The sequence below is a fragment of the Eretmochelys imbricata genome, chromosome 1 (assembly GCF_965152235.1).
Source record: "Eretmochelys imbricata isolate rEreImb1 chromosome 1, rEreImb1.hap1, whole genome shotgun sequence".
NCBI lineage: Eukaryota > Metazoa > Chordata > Testudines > Cheloniidae > Eretmochelys > Eretmochelys imbricata.
The window spans coordinates 196943409-196963330 of NC_135572.1; the positions used below are offsets into that span (position 1 = coordinate 196943409).

Genomic DNA, 19922 nt, shown 5'->3' on the forward strand with positions numbered 1-19922 from the left:
CGCACACAAACTTAGGTCCAGATCAGCAGCATGTACCTTGCTGCCTTTTCAGAGGCCAGAGGCCATGCGGCTCACATTCACACACAGTAGATCAGGGATCACAAAGGAGTGTGGATGCAAAGACATTTGCAATCTCCCAATCCTGGATCGGCTGTGGCCTAAAAAGTCTCTCAAGATAACTTGGAGCACACTTTGGAAATCAAGTAATACCTCAAGGTCTTATAAGAAGCCAGGTGCCCTTCTAAACAGTCCTTTCCTTGTCTACTTATTTCCCTAGTTGTATACACACAAATAGTACTCTAATTCTTTTGCACTTTTCAGCAGCTGTGGATTCAACCCTCTTCCAGCCACGAAAAGGTTTGACTTTAATTAGGTATTGGCCCTTGGCATGATACATCATGAATGCATTGCAGCTTTATTTAGTCAGTATATTTTCCTCTAATGTATTTCTCTCCTTTTGATTTACAAAGAGATTCTCTGCCTTCTCTTTCTCTCTCTCTCTTATATACTGTGTATGTATGTATGTATGCATGCTCACTTGCTTCCTTCCTTCCTTCCCATAGCAGCTGACCCTGAGAGTTCCTTAAGAGACAGTGAGGGAAGGAGGTGCCTGAATGGCAGAGGGGACTGATAATTGGATATGGTGTCCTTTATTTCTAAATTACTAGTTCATATCTGGCCTAAGTCATTAGAAATGAAAAACCATTACCATGCGACAGCTGTTCAGTGGCCTTTGTTGAAATGGGTTAGATGTCAGCATCCAATTGCTGGTGGGCACATCATAAAATCTGCCATCACATATGGCCAGTTTTGTAGTTCTGGTGGAGAGGGCAAGGTTTTGGGGACTGGGATTTGAATGAACACGGAGGTGGGTTGCTCCGGTTAGAGAGGCACTTGTCCTGCCGGTGTCTATTCTGTGGAAAAAACAGGCTACTCCACCCTCCAACATGAAGCTACTTATCATGTTTCAACAGCACTAAATTCACTTCTGGGCTGGGTGTGATGCCAGCACATGGACCTCAACTCCTCTTTAGAGGAATTTTTTCCCCTGCCCAACAAATTGCAAAAGAATGAGAGTTAATCCCTTGTTCCTTACGAGATATTAGCAGAGCTGGTGAAGAACTTCAAGAGCCATGCTGACAATAAGCTGATTAACACTAAATCAACCATCAACGATCATGAATATGCAATAATCTATTGTAACAGTATTTATCTGGATTGATCCTATTAAATTATAATAATTCCTCCAAGCACTGCAGGTGTACCTCCCCAAAGACAACAAATCTGGCTCTGAGCTCACTTGCTCTGGTTTTATACTGGTGTAAACAGATTGATTTCTGTGGGGTTACTCCTGATTTATATCAGTGCAAGCAAGATCAAAACCAGGTCCAATGTGAAAAGAAATTGCCTCTGGCTTGAAATTTGCTGCTGTCACCACAGCTAATTCAATGGTCTTTTAGCAAATGGCAGCTCTCTCCATTGCTCTTCAATCACACCTCGAAGAAATACGAGGTTGCTTCCTGTTAAGCTTAAAAATAAAGTACATCAGCTTTTACTTGCAAGACTGAGATCATCAGCTTAGACACAATCCCCTCCCTTGCAGCAACAACGTTTGGTTACATGAAACAGCAATATGAAGGCTGCATCTTAAGGAGAAAAAAATAAAATAAGCACATTTTAACATTATGGCTGCTTGGGTTCTTTGCTCTAGCACCCCACTCCACTCTATTTTTACCTGTGCTGCTTGTTTAGTTTTTTTCCCTGGGTTTATTTATTAGTAATCATTCTTCTCTCATTGACATTTCAACCCTCACTTCTCTAACCAATCCAAGGCTTGATTCTGTCCACCTGTCTCTTTGCAGATCTTCCACCACTCTGAAGACATCTCCAAAATTAGATCAGAGTTAACAGCGCGCGCACCCGCAGTGAAAGTTGGGGTTTCTAGGGACCTGCTGAAGTTAGGGTTGCCAATTTTGGTTGGATGTATTCTGGAGGTTTCATCACATGACATACTGGGACAATGCTGGAGAGTTGGCAACCCTAGTTGAGGATGAGCAGATTCATTTGTGAGTCAGGAGACTGGAAAGATTGAGTCAGGTAGAAGAATATGACTGTGCTGCGGAAGCATGAGAAAATGATGGGAAGTCCATATGCAGACAGGGAAAGAGATCTTTAAGAAGTTCAGATATAGAACTTTACCTGAACTGCTGCAGCTATGGGTTTCACCCATCACTAGTTATTTCTATGCTGACGTAACTCACACATTAAACTTTTAATAACCGCATTCAGAACTTTCTATTTTTGCCCAAACTAGGCATTTCAGATTTTCCATAACTGTCATCTAAAGAAGCTTCAGTCCTGAAGCAGAGTGGGAGAAAAACTGTGCACTGCCTGTGGATATATAATGCATGATGTCTGAGCTCTGTTATGACATTTATCTTGAAATTCTGATGACATGAACAAACAATCTGAGCTTTACTCCTGTGGGTTTTTCAGGTCACTATATTCCACTTAGATAAAGATATAGGCTTCCTAAGGATAGATGAACTGGGTCTGAATTAACAGCCCAAGAAGACCTCCTCCTTTTGACCTTGAATGGGATATGGACTGCTGGCATATTGTGATGGAATATACAGTATCCTAAATACATCACATAAAATGCTTGCTTTACAAAATAAAAATAGTTGTTTTGAAGATATAAATAATATGCTGCCATATTACCCAGAAATACAGCCATCCCTCAGGTTTTTGGTACAATACCCAAAGCCTTTAAGATAGAAATTATTTATATGTGCTGGAGAAGATATTTATAGACAGGTGTAGAAGATGCAAATATCTAGTTACCCATAAATACCCTCCCCTGTGCAATTCTATAACATTTCAGGAAGGATTTTTTTTTATTAGATATAAGGGAGTAATTTCTGAATATCACATACTGGAATATTGAAATGCTAAAAACTTGTTTTATATATTCATTCACCGGGGCTTCCTAATTCTTTAGTTTATTCAGACTCCTGACCACTGACAGAGTTTAATGTGTTATGCCTCAAAGCCCATTTTGTCAAATGTTATAATGCAGGTTTCACAAAAGCTATGGTTAATGTATTTCTTTTGTTAAGTGATATTTCTTTGAAAGTACTTTCATCAGTTCCCCACTATAAGTTTTCGTATTCTTGCACTCAGAAACCAAATATTGTTTTCAAGTATACTGTTTTAGAAGATGTTGGGAATTCTCATTGTTTAGGTTTTTGAATTTGTATCCCTTTACAATAGGATTTTCTAAAAAGACACTGATATTTTTCCCCTTTATAGTTCATGATTAAAATTTAGCACTTAGCTAGAAAAAAAAAACATGCAAGCTGAATTCTAACTCAGGTCTATCCAAAGTCAGAAATGAAAGAAAAATCAAATTTGAGCATTGTCATAGGAATTGAACTGGGAAAATTATTAGAACAATAGTCACCTTACAATCAAACTCCAGAACCAACGTAGCTGAGAATAATCTTTATTGGTTATATTTGGCTCAGGCTTAGAAAGTAGAACTGGACAAATAATTCATAATAAATAGTTTATTAATGGAATATCACTTCTCTTCCCATTTGTTGATTGTCCACAGACAGCATATATACTATTCAGAATTACTCACCAAATAATGCCTGTGACCATTAGGAACACAAGAATTACCATACAGAATTCCAGTAGTGGTCCATCTTGTCTCAGATGGTGGCTAGCACCAGTGCTTCTGAGGTCAGTGCAAGAAACCCCAAAAAGGACATTTATGGAATAATTTGCCCATAGGGGAAGATTCTTCCTAACCACCATTAAATACAGGTTGGCTTGTGCCATTAAGTTTATAGCCCTTATCAGTGGCAGGAAGATGGAGAAGGGGTTTCTTTCTACTCCCCTGTATCCTCACTAGGTCTAAGGAGCAGTTGTTGAGAGGCTTTCTGCTTCCAGCCCCATCCACCAGTTACTTCTCTTGTTGAGGCCGGAGGTAATGAAGAGCAGCCATCCTCCTCCCCCTACTGCTGGAGCCAGGGGAATTTCCTCAACAGCTCCACAGCTCTCTGAGGCTCCCTCCCCAGCCTGTTCTTTTTCCTCTAATGACTGATCTGTTAATAACACTATATTTTTCTGTTGCCTTGTGCATCAGAATGGAGACATCAATTTAGAGAGGCCCATCAACTGGGTGAGCAGGCCTGGAAGAAGCAACTAGCCTTGGTGTCCCACCCATACTGAGGCATCTGGAGTTTCCTGCCAGCTGTCACAAGGAAACTGTGAAGGAGGGAGGAACTAAGAGGTAGAGGGCTGCAACCACTGAACATCACTAGTCAGAATGGGATTTGGGAGCACGGCTTTTCATACCAGCACATCCCAATAGAGTTCTGACACAGCTGGGTCTCCGATCCACTCCCAGAACTGCTTTCTGATAAGTTCTACTACAATTCCAGCCACTCTGACATGAGGCAGAGCAACTATAAACACAGAGCAATCCTGTGAAAAGCTACACTCAGGACCCCACAGAATTACATATGGCTCTAGAGCCCAAACCTGAGTCTCTGTACATTTGTGGTACTAAGTATGCCTGAATTCAATGTTTGCAGGGAGCTGGGGAAGTGAAGGAGAGATGCAAGTGGGGGGAAAGAGAGTTTGACTTTTATATAATAGGCTTGGAAGGATTCTGTGTTTATCAGTAAATGCTGATAAACATTCAATGTACTGACGAAAAAATATTTCTGTTGATAATACTTTACCTACCTGTAAATTTCAAGTAAGAAAAATGCAGTTTTGAGAACTTACTGGAGTTTGATTTACAACTATTTACTTTGTATACTTTGCCATGTGATGCTGAGAATGTGTTATGAAGCTTTAACTTTTTCAATCTCAACATCAGTTGTCATTAAATAATTCTTGTCTGACCTCTCCCAAGTCAATTTCCCACAGCTGTGAAATTTTAAATTGATAAAATTCTAAAACAAAATGCTTAAAACCCATAATTTTGCACAAATATGAAAATTTAAATTAAAAAAAGTGCAAAAATAAACCGATCTGCCAAAATTATGAAAATAAAAATAAAAATCTTCTTCCCCCAAGCCTAGCTATATATTAGTAAAGATAAGGCTGAACCAAAACCTGAGAACATTCTGATTTGGATCCATCAGTCATAAAATTTGCCATATGGCAACAGCTGGATCTGAACATCCCTATGCTACATAGATCTGGTTGGATGACGAAAAAAATATATTCACAGGTAATTTATTTAGCAATTGATGGGGAAGACAACAAAGACTTTATATGATGAATATTAGCAAGCCATATATAAAACTGGTCAAATAATGAAAAAAACATTCACAGATAATTTCATCATCAATTGATTAAAACAGCTATGGCCAATTCTCTGTTCCTGAGCAGACTGTTCATTGTTTCCCCATTCTTTTAAATTTTCTGAGTCATGTATTTGTTTGTTTTAACAGAGAAATAGGTGAAACAAGGCAACACATTTTCAGATTTTTCAAACTAAAACAATAGAAAAAGTTTGCAAATATTTGGTAAATCTTTGCTTAAACTGACTGATGCTAAATCCCAATAAAACTCAAAGCTGCACAGTTTGAGCACAGTTCCAGTGCATCTGGCAGCAAATATTTTGCTTTTACATGTAACTTCTGTGGAGTATGTATGGCTTTGAAAAAATGCTTCTGAATGCACATTGTTCACAGACTTGCCACAAAGAATCTTGCCAATACAAGGAAACTTAAGGACTCCTAATGGAGAGGCTTTTAAACTCATGAAACAAGGGGCTGCGTAGTTTCTGCCATCAGAAGATATAAAAGTCATTCATGTTTTACCATTACACCCCATTAAAAAGTACAAAGCAGCACAAGTTTCAAACCACTAAATGTAACAGAGACCAAACATTCAAATGCTTTTGCCAGGTAAGTTAACAGAGAAGAGCAACATGACACAGTGGATATACGGTTAGGTCCTGACCTTGTGCTGGGATCCACTGGGAGAGATCCTGGCATTATACAGGTTTCCACTGACTTCAGTAGGAATCTGCATAGACACAAGGAGTCCACACTAGCATATACCAATGCCCAATGCAGGAACTGCTTATTTCTTTGGTATTTTACATATTTGTTTCCTTTTAGCAAATTCAGCAACTGCAGATTCAAAGAAAAGCTTCCCCCTTTGAAAGAGGAAAAAGCAAAATGTCATTTTAACAAATAAGACCAAGGAAAGGACTTAGGGCTAGCTTCTTTGGATTTATTTCTTGAGCAAGTAGGAATTCTTTTTCTCCCCCTGAGGAAAAAAAAATTATTTTTTTGGCCAAAAACTGGATTATATGGGGAGGGGGTGGGGGTGGGAGACGGTTGGAAACTGAAATTTTCAGTTGAGCCTAAAATTTTTCAATATTGGGGGGGAGGGAGGATTGGTTTCCTAATAGAAAAAATATGTTTAAAAAAAGAGACATTTTCTGTTAAAATGTGTGTGTGTTTTGTCAAAAAAAAAAACAATTTCCCACGGGAAAAAAGTTTCAAAAGCAAATTATCAGCCAGGAGTGCTTAGGCTGGGTCTAAACTAGAAACTTTTTTCGGTGTCGCAATGCTTGCATGTGATTTTTTGGTGACATTTCTATGCCATCAAAAGCCCTAATCTAGGTGCAGCTATAAAAACTTCTACTACTTTTTTTTTTAAACTGAATGAATCTGATATGAATTCATTAAGAGTCAGTGTGTGTGTATGCGTGTGCGTGTGTGTATATACTGTGACGGGGCAAGGCCAGGTGGCTATAGAAAAGTAGTGGGAGATAGATATATTAGCCCCAGGCTAAACAAATCCCTGATACCAGGATAAGTGAAATGGCAGCTGCTCCAGGTCAATTAAGACACCTGGGGCCAGTTAAGAACTTTCCAGAAGGCAGGGAGAACACTAGGTTGATTGGGACACCTGAAGCCAATCAGGGGCTGGCTGAAACTAGTTAAAAGCCTCCCAGTTAGTCAGGTGGGTGTGCCTGTCAGGACCTGTGGGAGGAAGTTGTGCTGTTGGAGAGGCTGAGTAATACACACCATATCAGGCACAAGGAAGGAGGCCCTGAGGTAAGGGTGAAGTGGAGCTTGAGGAAGTGAGGGCTGCTGTGGGGGAAGTAGCCCAGGGAAGTGATCAGGAACAGTCAGCATGGATTCACCAAGGGAAGGTCATGCCTGACTAATCTAATCGCCTTCTATGATGAGATTACTGGTTCTGTGGATGAAGGGAAAGCAGTGGATGTATTATCTCTTGACTTTAGCAAAGCTTTTGACACAGTCTCCCACAGTATTCTTGTCAGCAAGTTAAAGAAGTATGGGCTGGATGAATGCACTATAAGGTGGGTAGAAAGTTGGCTAGATTGTCGGGCTCAACGGGTAGTGATCAATGGCTCCATGTCTAGTTGGCAGCTGGTGTCAAGTGGAGTGCCCCAGGGGTCGGTCCTGGGGCTGGTTTTATTCAATATCTTCATAAATGATCTGGAGGATGGTGTGGATTGCACTCTCAGCAAATTTGCGGATGATACTAAACTGGGAGGAGTGGTAGATATGCTGGAGGGCAGGGATAGGATACAGAGGGACCTAGACAAATTGGAGGATTGGGCCAAAAGAAATCTGATGAGGTTCAATAAGGATAAGTGCAGGGTCCTGCACTTAGGACGGAAGAACCCAATGCACAGCTACAGAGTAGGGACCGAATGGCTAGGCAGCAGTTCTGCGGAAAAGGACCTAGGGGTGACAGTGGACGAGAAGCTGGATATGAGTCAGTAGTGTGCCCTTGTTGCCAAGAAGGCCAATGGCATTTTGGGATGTATAAGTAGGAGCAGAGTGAGCAGATCGAGGGACGTGATCGTCCCCCTCTATTCGACACTGGTGAGGCCTCATCTGGAGTACTGTGTCCAGTTTTGGGCCCCACACTACAAGAAGGATGTGGATAAATTGGAGAGAGTCCAGCGAGGGGCAACAAAAATGATTAGCGGTCTAGAATACATGACTTATGAGGAGAGGCTGAGGGAACTGGGATTGTTTAGTCTGCAGAAGAGAAGAATGAGGGGGGATTTGATAGCTGCTTTCAACTACCTGAGAGGTGGTTCCAGAGAGGATGGTTCTAGACTATTCTCAGTGGTAGAAGAGGACAGGACAAGGAGTAATGGTCTCAAGTTGCAGTGGGGGAGGTTTAGGTTGGATATTAGGAAAAACTTTTTCACTAGGAGGGTGGTGAAACACTGGAATGCGTTACTAGGGAGGTGGTAGAATCTCCTTCCTTAGAAGTTTTTAAGGTCAGGTTTGACAAAGCCCTGGCTGGGATGATTTAATTGGGGATTGGTCCTGCTTTGAGCAGGGGGTTGGACTAGATGACCTCCTGAGGTCCCTTCCAACCCTGATATTCTATGATTCTATGAATTGAACATGTCATGTTTCTAAAAGGTCAGCTACCATAGCTGATACTATTAGAGTCCCTGGGCTGGAGCCCGGAGTAGAGGGTGAGCCTGGGTTCCTCCCCCCGACCTTTGCCCCCTGATTAATCACTGGGACTGGGAGACAACAGAGACTGTGCAAGGAAGGATAACTTCTCCTCACCTCCCTTGCTGGCTTATGATGAAAATGGCTCAGTAGACTGTGACCCTTGTCTCTAGAGAAAGAAGGGTTACATGGAGGGTCACAGTGAGCCTCTGAGGCTAGTTAAATCTGCCAGGAAATGTGGAACCCATGGAGGCAAGGACAGAGCTTTGTCACAATACATAAATGCCAATAATACTTCTCTTGCATGTGGTTTCAAATGTAAAGGAAATTTAATTCAAAATAAAATGAAGGGAATTTCCTGCTTGCTAGAGGATGCAGATTGACAGCTCTGGATATTAAAGAAATATGTTTATCCCCTTGAACAGATGTAGCATAGGGAACAGCAGTTCAAGCTTCCTAGCACTGACTCACCACTCTTAAACTAGCTCTGAAGAGGCTGCTTGTAGCAATGAGACCACCTCATTGTCTTTGCTAGAAATTTGTACCACCTTAACTATCCTGGCATTGATAAAGCGGTACGACCCTGTACTACAATAGCAATAGAGTTTATTCCTGTATGGGAAGGGGAACAAGCAATACAAGTATGTCATAAGCAAATAGTTTCCTTGCGATTTGTTTCAGTAACCCCCTACCCGCAACGCTTTCCAGAGTATGGCTCACAACCCTGCCCCCCTTTAATTGGTACTGCTTGGACCTCCATTCCCAAGCAACCTTCCTCTCTCAACCAAAGCACCTGCAGAACTCCTCCTCCTATACAACCCTCCTCCTTTTAACCCACGCTCCCCATCCACCCCAGCCAGGACTGGTATCACCTAACCTGCTGGTATCTCTCACCAGGCTCAATTACCCCCTTGACATGAGCAGGCTGCTTGTCACAGGGGACTTGGCTCTGCTTTCTCTAAAAGGGACTAAACACCCTGTGACAAGATATAACTGACCTTTCCACCCATATAACTCTGTGCACACTAGGGGAGTTCCAGTGTAGCTATATCAGTAAAACAATTACACCCCTAACCAAAATATTTACACTGTAAAAAAAACAAAAAAACCCAAACCTGTATGTAGACTAGGCCTTAGTCTCCATTCAGTCCTGGGCCTCTTTACTAAGTCTGCCAATCAGAACTGAGGATATGTCTTCAGTGGGGGGGGGGGGCGGAAGTGTATTCTTAACTCGGTTTAGCTAACCCACATTAGTTATCTTGAGTTGAAAAAGCAGTGAAAACACAGCAAATTGGCTTTAAAGTTGGGTTAACAGCTCATGTTCAACCCCAATCTCCTCTATAGAGCAAATAGTTCAAGCAGAGTTGTTGTGTCTTTCCTGCTTTTTTGCTTTTTTTTTTTTTCTCAGTGAAGACACACTCTTAATGATGGTAACATACCTGTTACCTCTGGTGTTTAGCCTACGGACTCAGGCTTTGTGGGCAGAAGAAGAGGTAGAAATTCTCATGCCCCCAGCTCAGCTTCCATAACTTTAAGATTTTCACTAGTGGCAAGGGCTGGTTTCTATAGTATTCTGAACTTTCTGAGCCACTATTTAGGGTGGCCACTCGTCATAGGGCCTCTGTAATCTCAACAATTTCCAGGATGATATAGAAAGTTGAGCCCTGTCCAGAAAGGCTGTTAAGAAGACAGTTCTTGAGTCAAGAGATTCACCATTGTCCGAATTCATTGCAGGATAAGATTAAAGTCTCCAGCTCTTCTATTTCCCATTGTAGGCAGGTATAGCAAGGTGATGGTGTGTGTGGTTTGAACATCATGTGCATTAAGAACTGAACTGAGACCAAACTCATTTCACAAAGGCCAAACAGCCAATGTGATTCAGTTTTCAATATAACCCATAAGCCATCAGCTCCAACTCTCTGTGCACAGTAGATGCTCTCCAGTTCACTACTGACAAGGGATGGCTTTGGAGAATATATACAATAATCAAGACCTATGATATGAAACGTGTGGCTTTTTTCCATCTACAAGAATGGTCCAGCATTACTTTAAGAGCAATAAGAAAAATGGCATCCCCCCAAACATTGCAGATACATCTTCAGGATCTATTTTCATCTATTTTTCCGTTGACAATAGATAGGTGAAAGCTAAAAGGAAGCATTGAACCATGTATATCACTGCATTATTGGCACCTCCTCTTCAGAGCTCTTTAAAAACAGTACATCAATTCAGCTTTAACAATGCAACAAAGACTTGCAAAATATCCTTTTCTGCAGGTTTCTACCAAAGGATCTGAGAAGCAATCAAGCCAGACATCTGCTAGAAGGGCAGCAAAAGAGCGCCTAGCCAGAGATATTAAAGATATAGGTAAGCTAGCCCCTTCTCTCAAGAGAAGCCTGAAATGTTTTTCTCATGTAGTGAGTCCTGTAAGACAGAGAACAAATACCCTGCTAAAATCAATTCTATATTCAACAGGTGTTTTTAATCACAGCTTCGGTGGTGATTATACACTGTGTTTCTTTCAGAAAAGGGAAAGGACTTTTTCCCCCTTTCCTTTTATCAAGTAGATGCCATCAGCTTTGCCTCATCCGGTGTTCAGTGTGACACATGAAATGTTATTGTACCTGCTGAGCAGCTGCAAATAGCTACCAAAAAGTTAAGTGGCGAGGGAGAGGAGGGGGAGAGACACTAACCACAAAAAAAAAATTTGAAAATCAATCTTTGTTTGTGCTTTTCAAATTGCTTTGGCACTGCTACCTCAGCGCTGAGAGGTTTTTCCAGTGGGAATGTGCCCACCATTTACACAAAGCACTTAAAAGCTTTCTAAATGTTATATCATCAGCTTTGTGAAGCTGGGGGTATTTACTGAAGCCACAGTAGTCACAATTTTTTTAAAAACTATTTCATCTCTCTTGGTCTCTCAGTCCCCGTGCAATGCCAGCATTTGTAAGGCTGTAGTTTCCCAAAGCTCTGATGTTTGCTTCCTTGATGTGCAAATGAATTTTGTTTTGCTGATATGAGATAGTCATCCAGGGTACCTTTCCATTTACAACCCAATGCCTCATTGCACCTGCTGGAGGGGGGAAAACACCACTATTAATGGGGATCTGCTTTTTACCATGGCTTTCAGCCATAACGTTCCAACATGCTATGATAAGCTAATAAAATACTATACAGGAGTAAGAGAGAATGCATTTTAAATTGAGCGATAATTATCTGGTAATATCATCTTTGGCTTTTTTCAATCATTTTTTCTCTCCAGCTTGCCACTGTTGTAGGAGTTTATCTATTAAAATTCAAATTAGGTAATGGCCATATAAATGTACTTTTTGTACACATGCAGTTTTATTGCATTGCCATGCTTTACCGGATGGGGAATCTACGTGCAGCATCCCTTGTAAATGTACTTCTGGTGTCCTTCTTCATTAATGGGATTGGTGCACATAGTTCTTTGTAATGGCTCCCACAGTGTATGTCTCTTCATCAAAACATTGAACAGAGCAGGGGATGGAGGATGTTTAATTATGAGGCTAAACTTCTTGAAAGCAGCTTTGAGCAGGTTTTAAAGTTTCAGAAGCACAAAGCGGAGGATACCGTACAACAGAGCTGCCGTAATCCCCACACTTGGGCTTGTCATCGTAGCTTCCCTAAATTGCGTAGGAAAATGTGATTTCTCAGGGCTTTGGGCCATGTTGCTTTGAGAGTTCCAGCTGAGCACAGCTCTGCTAGGCACTGAACTGACAGTCTGAGTGTATGGGGGTGGCCATCCTGCTTCCTCTGTGGTGCCTTTGCCACCTCATCTACAGATAATTCTGCATGGATTATTCACAGATCCATCTACTGGCTGGAGGCAAAGAAACATCCAGGCTGATACCAGATGAATAGAAGATGCTGAGAAAAAATAAATGAGTAAAACAAAGTAGAAGGGTGAAGAAAAAAGACTTTGAGAAGCAACCAACCCTCCCCCCAACCTAGTTACGAATGGCATTCTTTATGCTTCCTAAATAAGCATTTCTATTTTTAATGGGTCACATAGTTAAACTTACAAAATAGCAGAGGCTTGGCTCATTTTCTACTCCCTTTGGGCAGACTATCATGAAACAAAAGGGAAATGGCAGGAGAGACATTTACCTGCCTAGGTAAAATGGCAGGAGAGACATTCTGTTTGTATCCTGAGTCTCTAATTAAATATATAGGCAAGAGAAACTCTTTTCTGCACACTCTTTCCCATCATCAGATATGTAAACCATATCCCACAAGTCTCTCCTGTTCCACAGTTATGTTAATTGCATTGTATTTGCCTGTAGTAATCATATTTTTAACCTGTCACTAGAACAGTCAGATAAGAACAAAATGCTAATTAAGCTGCTGTAAACATTTTGGGCTCAATTCTTCTCTCATCCCGATTTCATCCTCTTAATTCCACTACATTCAATGGAATCAGGGGAGATCAAAGATTTTGGTTTGGGTCCATCCCTAAATATCTGATCTGACTAGAACTAGGAAGTACTGAAAATCCCGGGCAAGCCTGTTCATGTGATATTTTCAAGTTAGTCTTTTTAGACCCAAAAGATCTAGGTAGTTCAGGTAATTTTCAAACATTTGGTGTAATTACAGTGTAGTATCTTTGAACCTTATAAAAATATAAACTTATTGGCACCAATCTTTCACTTTGTGCTACTTAGCCAGCAGCCAGACATGTTTTGTTTTGGTTTAATATTGATCAAACTTAGACCCAACCTCTTTCCCAATCTTACATTAAAAAGGGAACGTGTTTCCAGGGAGGTAACAGGAATCACTAAGTCAGACCAGGACAGGCTAGACAGTCCCTGTTAGATGCAAATTCTTGATCTAGAAGCACTCAAAAATACCCTTTCCCAGTACTGTATCATGGTTGCCTTTTGGTGACAGGATTTGAAAACACTAAGCAGTAGAATAGATAGACCTTCATACTGTAGCCGTTGGGCTCTATCCTGAGGTGTACTGAGTTTACACCTGGTGCAGCTGAAGAAAAAATGGGGAAAGTGGACCAAAGCCATCCTTCCACTCCCCCAATTTTAGGTCAGTGAGACGTTGAAACTGCTGCAGGCATATCTTAGCTTCAGGTCTGTGCTAAGTGAAACTGGCTGCAGCCAGCTGCTGCGCCATCTGACAATCTGATGAAGAGACAGACACTCTGCCCCACCCCGGGCATGCCCTATTCCTAGCTCTCTTGGGACCCAACATTCCTCTAGGCAGAGGTGAAGGATGGGTAGCGTGGGCTAGTTACCCTGTCTTGGCAATGCCCCTGTGTCAGAAGGAATCCTTGACTGCCCCATGAGGAAAGCTTTCAGGCTTCTTTGCATGGCGGCACAAAGCAGCCAGAAAAGGTGCTGAGAAGGGTGTCCCTTATTCCACTGAGGCAGGAAATCCCTCACTTAAAGAAGTACAGACATTACAGAGGTGACCTGCCCTCTGTGGAGAAAGAAGTGGTTCAGGACTATTTAGAAAAGCTGGACAAGCACAAGTCCATGGGGCCGGATGCGCTGCATCCGAGACTGCTAAAGGAGTTGGCGGATGTGATTGCAGAGCCATTGGCCGTTATCTTTGAAAACTCATGGCGATCGGGGGAAGTCCCGGACGACTGGAAAAAGGCTAATGTAGTGCCCATCTTTAAAAAAGGGAAGAAGCAAGATCCTGGGAACTACAGGCCAGTCAGCCTCACCTCAGTCCCTGGAAAAATCATGGAGCAGGTCCTCAAGGAATCAATTCTGAAGCACTTAGAGGAGAGGAAAGTGATCAGGAACAATCAGCATGGATTCACCAAGGGCAACTCATGCCTGACTAATCTAATTGCCTTCTATGACGAGATAACTGGCTCTGTGGATGAGGGGAAAGCAGTGGATGTGTTGTTCCTTGACTTTAGCAAAGCTTTTGTTACGGTCTCCCACAGTATTCTTGCCAGCAAGTTAAAGAAGTATGGGCTGGATGAATGGACTATAAGGTGGATAGAAAGTTGGCTAGATTGTCAGGCTCAACGGGTAGTGATCAATGGTTCCATGTCTAGTTGACAGCCGGTATCAAGTGGAGTGCCCCAAGGGTCGGTCCTGGGGCCAGTTTTATTCAATATCTTCATAAATGATCTGGAGGATGGTGTGGATTGCACCCTCAGCAAGTTTGCAGATGACACTAAACTGGGAGGAGAGATAGATACGCTGGAGGGAAGGGATAGGATACAGAAGGACCTAGGCAAATTAGAGGATTGGGCCAAATGAAATCTGATGAGGTTCAACAAGGACAAGTGCAGAGTCCTGCACTTAGGACAGAAGAATCCCATGCACCACTACAGACTAGGGACCGAATGGCTAGGCAGCAGTTCTGCGGAAAAGGACCTAGGGGTGACAGTGGACGAGAAGCTGGATATGAGTCAACAGTGTGCCGTTATTGCCAAGAACGCCAATGGCATTTTGGGATTTATATGTAGGGGCATTGCCAGCAGATCCAGGGACGTGATCGTTCCCCTCTATTCGACATTGGTGAGGCCTCATCTGGAGTACTGTGTCCAGTTTTGGGCCCCACATTACAAGAAGGATGTGGAAAAACTGGAAAGAGTCCAGCGGAGGGCAACAAAAATGATTAGGGGACTGGAACACATGACTTATGAGGAGAGGCTGAGGGAACTGGGATTGTTGAGTCTGCGGAAGAGAAGAATGAGGGGGGATTTGATAGCTGCTTTCAACTACCTGAAAGGGGGTTCCAAAGAGGATGGATCTAGACTGTTCTCAGTGGTAGCAGATGACAGAACAAGGAGTAATGGTCTCAAGTTGCAGTGGGGGAGGTTTAGGTTGGATATTAGGAAAAACTTTTTCACTAGGAGGGTGGTGAAACACTGGAATGCGTTACCTAGGGAGGTGGTGGAATCTCCTTCCTTAGAAGTTTTTAAGATCAGGTTTGACAAAGCCCTGGCTGGAATCATTTAGTTGGGGATTGGTCCTGCTTTGATCAGGGGGTTGGACTAGATGACCTCCTGAGGTCCCTTCCAACCCTGATATTCTATGATTATAGACAAATATCAACATCAGGTCATCTAAGTCCATTCCTTTGCCAGGTGCAAGATTTTTCCTTCTGCTGTATTCTTGGGTGCTTTATTTACACTAATTCAGGGGTTCTCAAATTTCATTGCACTGCAATCCCCTTCTGAAAACAAAAATTACTACACGACCACAGGAGGGGAGACCAGTGCCTGAGCCTGCCTGAGCCCTGCCACCCTGGATGGGGAAGGGCCAAAGCTCAAACCCCACTGCTCCAGGTGGGAGGACTGAAGCCAAAGGGCTTCAGCCCCTAGCAGGGGGCCTGTAACCAGGGCTGAAGTCCTCACACTTCTGCTTCTGCCCTAGGAGATGCGGCTCGGGCTTCTGCCTTGGGCCCCAGCAAATCTATGCCAGCCCTGGTGACCCCATTAAAATGGGGTCCCGACCCACAGTTTGAGAACCACTGCACTAATTTTTAAATGTGCAAAAAATGGAGCTTTTCCCCTACTTTGGAAAACTAGCCCAGCATCTAAGAGAGTGCTAGACTGCCAGATATTGGCATGTTTTACTTCAAGACTGGACAGCCCTACTTCTTAGATATACAGTCCTTCAGCCTAGCAGAAGATAAGCAAAAACAACATTGTGCAGTACTATAATTGGAACACTTTGCCCTCAAGTCCAGGAGACAAGTTCTGCAATGAAGTAAGAGGGATGAAATATGAGAATCCCTGTCTCTCAACTAGCCAGGAATAAATGTTCAGTATACTGTGCCACCAAAAAATGAAATTTTAAATTGCACAATGCATCGATCTTTAGATTCATCAGCAAGCAGGCTTTGAGCTTGGCCATCTTATTTTGAAAACTGAAAGTTTACACTTTCCCCCCCATGGTTTAGGGAGAAAAAAAAGGACTGTTATGAGAGGTAATAGCTGATGGAGATAGACTAGTCGGGGGAGGATATTCCTTTTAACTACACCCACAACCCCTCGGAAGAAATGTGAAAGCTGTTTCCATCTGGCAGGGTCCTCATCAATCTGCTTTTAACTTGGTTTATAATTAGCCCTAAACAGATTTCTCAAATTAGACATAATTTTAACTCCTACTATCCTTGAGAACTGAAGTGAGATGTGAGGGACGTGGGCACCACCTACTGTACAGCTATTTGAACCAGTAAAACTAGAGCTCCATTAAAGCTGTACAGCAAATCACAAAAGCTTTCTCAATTTGTGTTCAATGATTATATCAGCCTGCAAACTAATGATTGATCTGAGAGATCAATTGGGGTGATTGGGCAGAGACTTGCATTATGGGTCACATTTTGGCAGCATGATGCTCCATGGCGCACAACAGAGAAGATGCCAGCAGAGAGAGGAAGATGGGACAAACATTTTACAGCCCGATTTTGGCTCCCACAGAGATTCCACTTAGGGCCTGATTTAGAATGGTATTTAGGCACCTAACTGAAGACAGGCATCTAGGGGGATTTTCAAAAGTGCCTAAGCAGGTAGGTGCCTAACTCCCATTGAAAGCCTTAGGCCCTCCACTAGAGCAGCAGAGAAGAAATCAGAGGCTAGATGAAAGACATAGAGGCATAGTATCCATATTTGCTTCAAAGAAAGGTACAAGAAACACTAAAGGTGGGCAATTATGGAATAACTAAAAAGAAATGAAAAAACCCTGCCTACTCCCACCTCAAAGAAAGGAAGAAGAGGAACAGGACAAAGAGGAAGAGAATAAGAGCTCTGAGGTGAGGAGAGAAGAAAAGCTATTTGCTCTCCCTCAACTCAGATTTCACTGTGGTTGTATTTAAATACTTTCCCTTGCTTGGCCAGTTATGCCCTGCTGTGTTTAAAATTTTTGTTGGAAAAATATTACCTAACTTGTAACCAAGAAAATTGTCTGTCCAGACTCTTGATTTCTATGGCATGTGACGGGAGAAACATTTGAAAAATTAGGTAAAGGAAAATTCCAAGGAAATGAAATATTTTGTATTATTGTTAATATCGCTATTCCCCATAACGCACCTAGAGATGATCATACAAGAAAGTTGTTTGATGAGGCAAACATTGCAACACTTTTGTTTTTAACACAAAGGCAATCCCTGAGCCACATGGAAAGGTCATGGAATGTCCCATGTTCCGGTAGAATGAGATTGGGGTAGAGGGAGAATTCTCAGTTCTGTCAAGACAAAAAAGCATTCATCCTCTCCTCACGCTCTTGGCAGCACAAACTTACGTGATCTGATTTCAGTAAGAAAGAGGCATCCCAAGAGCCTCTGCAAATTATGGAATGCAGAGTGATTTCTTCTGTAGGTTTATGGAAACTTCATTTACAAACACCTCTTTAGTGGATGGGCCAACACACTACCTTTTATGCATTTGTGTTTTCATTTATTTATGGATGTCTAGTTTGTAAAATCTCAAAATAGTTTTAACCAGGAAAGAGGCATCATCAGAATCACTTCTACTGTGCAATTTGCTGAGAACTGCAACTGTTCTATTTTCATTTCTCTCCAGCCCATCAAAACTAAAGGCAGCACTTCCTAGACCACTTTTCTAATTCCTTCCCTTTATCCCCCCGACAAAAAAATTACTATACACTAGTCTTAATCCACGCTTGCAACTCCCATTGACATCCATGGATTTGAGTATAGATAAAAGGCAATACAGAATAAGAACTTAAGGGCCAAATCATCCCATAAAACTCTGAGTAGAAAGAATGAAAGGCTTTCTGAGTTCTGACCTGGGAGAAGCACAGCCTCTGCTGCATCATCCCTTCAATTCTAGGAGCCCCAGAAAAGCCCCTGAACAGGAGCTGCTTGAGCATCATGATCCACAGTAGGGTGGGAGGGCAGGCCAGATGGCCATTCTCCTGCAGCATTGTGTCCCCTTTCCTCACTGCTCTTGTTGAGACAATTAGCATATGTTAATCCTCTCTGAAGAAGCATTTGCACAGAGACTTCACCAATCCATGCTATGGAACCCCTTAACACGGGCAATGGAGGTTCTGGGACCCCTGGAAGGGGTGCAGGAGATGACAAGTGCAAAACTGAGCCAGAAGCCAGTGCAAAGATGGGCCTGTGCCTGTTTAGATCCCCACCTGGGGCAATCTGGGAAGTGAGCCCACAGATTCCAATACTCTGATGCATGTCATCTACAGGCTAAGGGCCTTAGGCCCTAATTCAGCACCGCATTTACATAGATGCTTAACTTTACACACCCCTGACTGATTCTATCCCTATTCAGCAAACCACATGAGCATGAGTTGAACTTTAAACATGTAAATGGCCCCAGTGAAGTAATTGGCACTGAAGCGCATGCTTAAATTAAGCATGTGTTTAAGTGCTTCCATGAATTGAGACCATAACACACATATCCCCTGTGGTGGGGCAGTGCCCCACCCCCATGCCAGATTGTGCTTCGACAGGCCAGAACGGCTGCGCAAGACGGCAGCCAATCAGGGAGGGCCAGTTAGAGAGCCAATCAGGGCCAGTATTACAGTCAGCCAATCAGGGCTAGGCTAGGCCCTATATCAAGGCAGCCAAGGAAGGGAGCAGGTAGTCTCTCCCAAGTGTTCAGAGGGTGAAGGTCTGTCTCCTGTGTGAGGAGGCGAGGCAGGGAACTCCCACCCCGTACCTGCTGGGCTGCGGGCCCTGAGAAAAAGGGCCTAGCTGGTGCAAAGGGGCCAAAGGGGAAACGGCCCAGGGAAAGGGATGGACAAAGGAAGAGAAGGAGGGCAGGTAGGAAGGCTGCTGCCAAAGGGTCCCTGGGTTGGGACCTAGAGTAGAGGGTGGGCCTGTGTCCCCCCTTGCACTTCCACCTGGCTGTTTGGAGTGGCCATCACAGACTGTACCAGATCCCTATCAAAAAAGGGGTTAGACTTTGGGGTGTGGTTGGCCATTGTGGCTGGGGTGAAGAGAAGGACTGTGGCTAACACCAAACCCCCTGGAAGGGGGTGAAACTGGAGCAATGGGCACTGCTGGAGGGCACTGTCCTGAAGAGGATGCTGGGAGCTGGGAGCAATGTGGGTTGAGGTGCCAATCTAGAGTGAGAGATGGACGGGACACCACTGGCAGAGGGCGTGCTGTATGAACTGAGCTAATTCCCAGAGTGAACAGCAGGAGGTGCTGCGGTGGTGAGTCCCAACCCTGTCACACCCCCAATTTGGAGTGGCCAAAATCATTACCACTGGCTAAATCATTCCTGACTCCCTAATTAGCCAGTGCTGATTCCCTAGTGCTGGCATTCCTGATTGCATTGATAAAACAAGTTCACTTAGTTTTATTTAACCAAATCAACCTGAGCAGGTATTTTGTAACATTTTAATGTAGACATTTTTAAACGCAGAGAAGGATGACAGTAGAAAGGTGATAATGGTAGAGCTAGAAATGAGATGCAACGGTGACTGCCAAACAATGTCGCCC

The 19922-nt window shown here is 42.9% G+C and overlaps 1 long non-coding RNA gene across 1 annotated transcript in view; it reads right to left on the minus strand.

The window, feature by feature from the left end:
• LOC144259127 (uncharacterized) overlaps window positions 1-19922 on the minus strand; it is a 139080-nt gene that overhangs the window by 21057 nt on the left and 98101 nt on the right. The gene's annotated exons all lie outside the window — the stretch shown is intronic.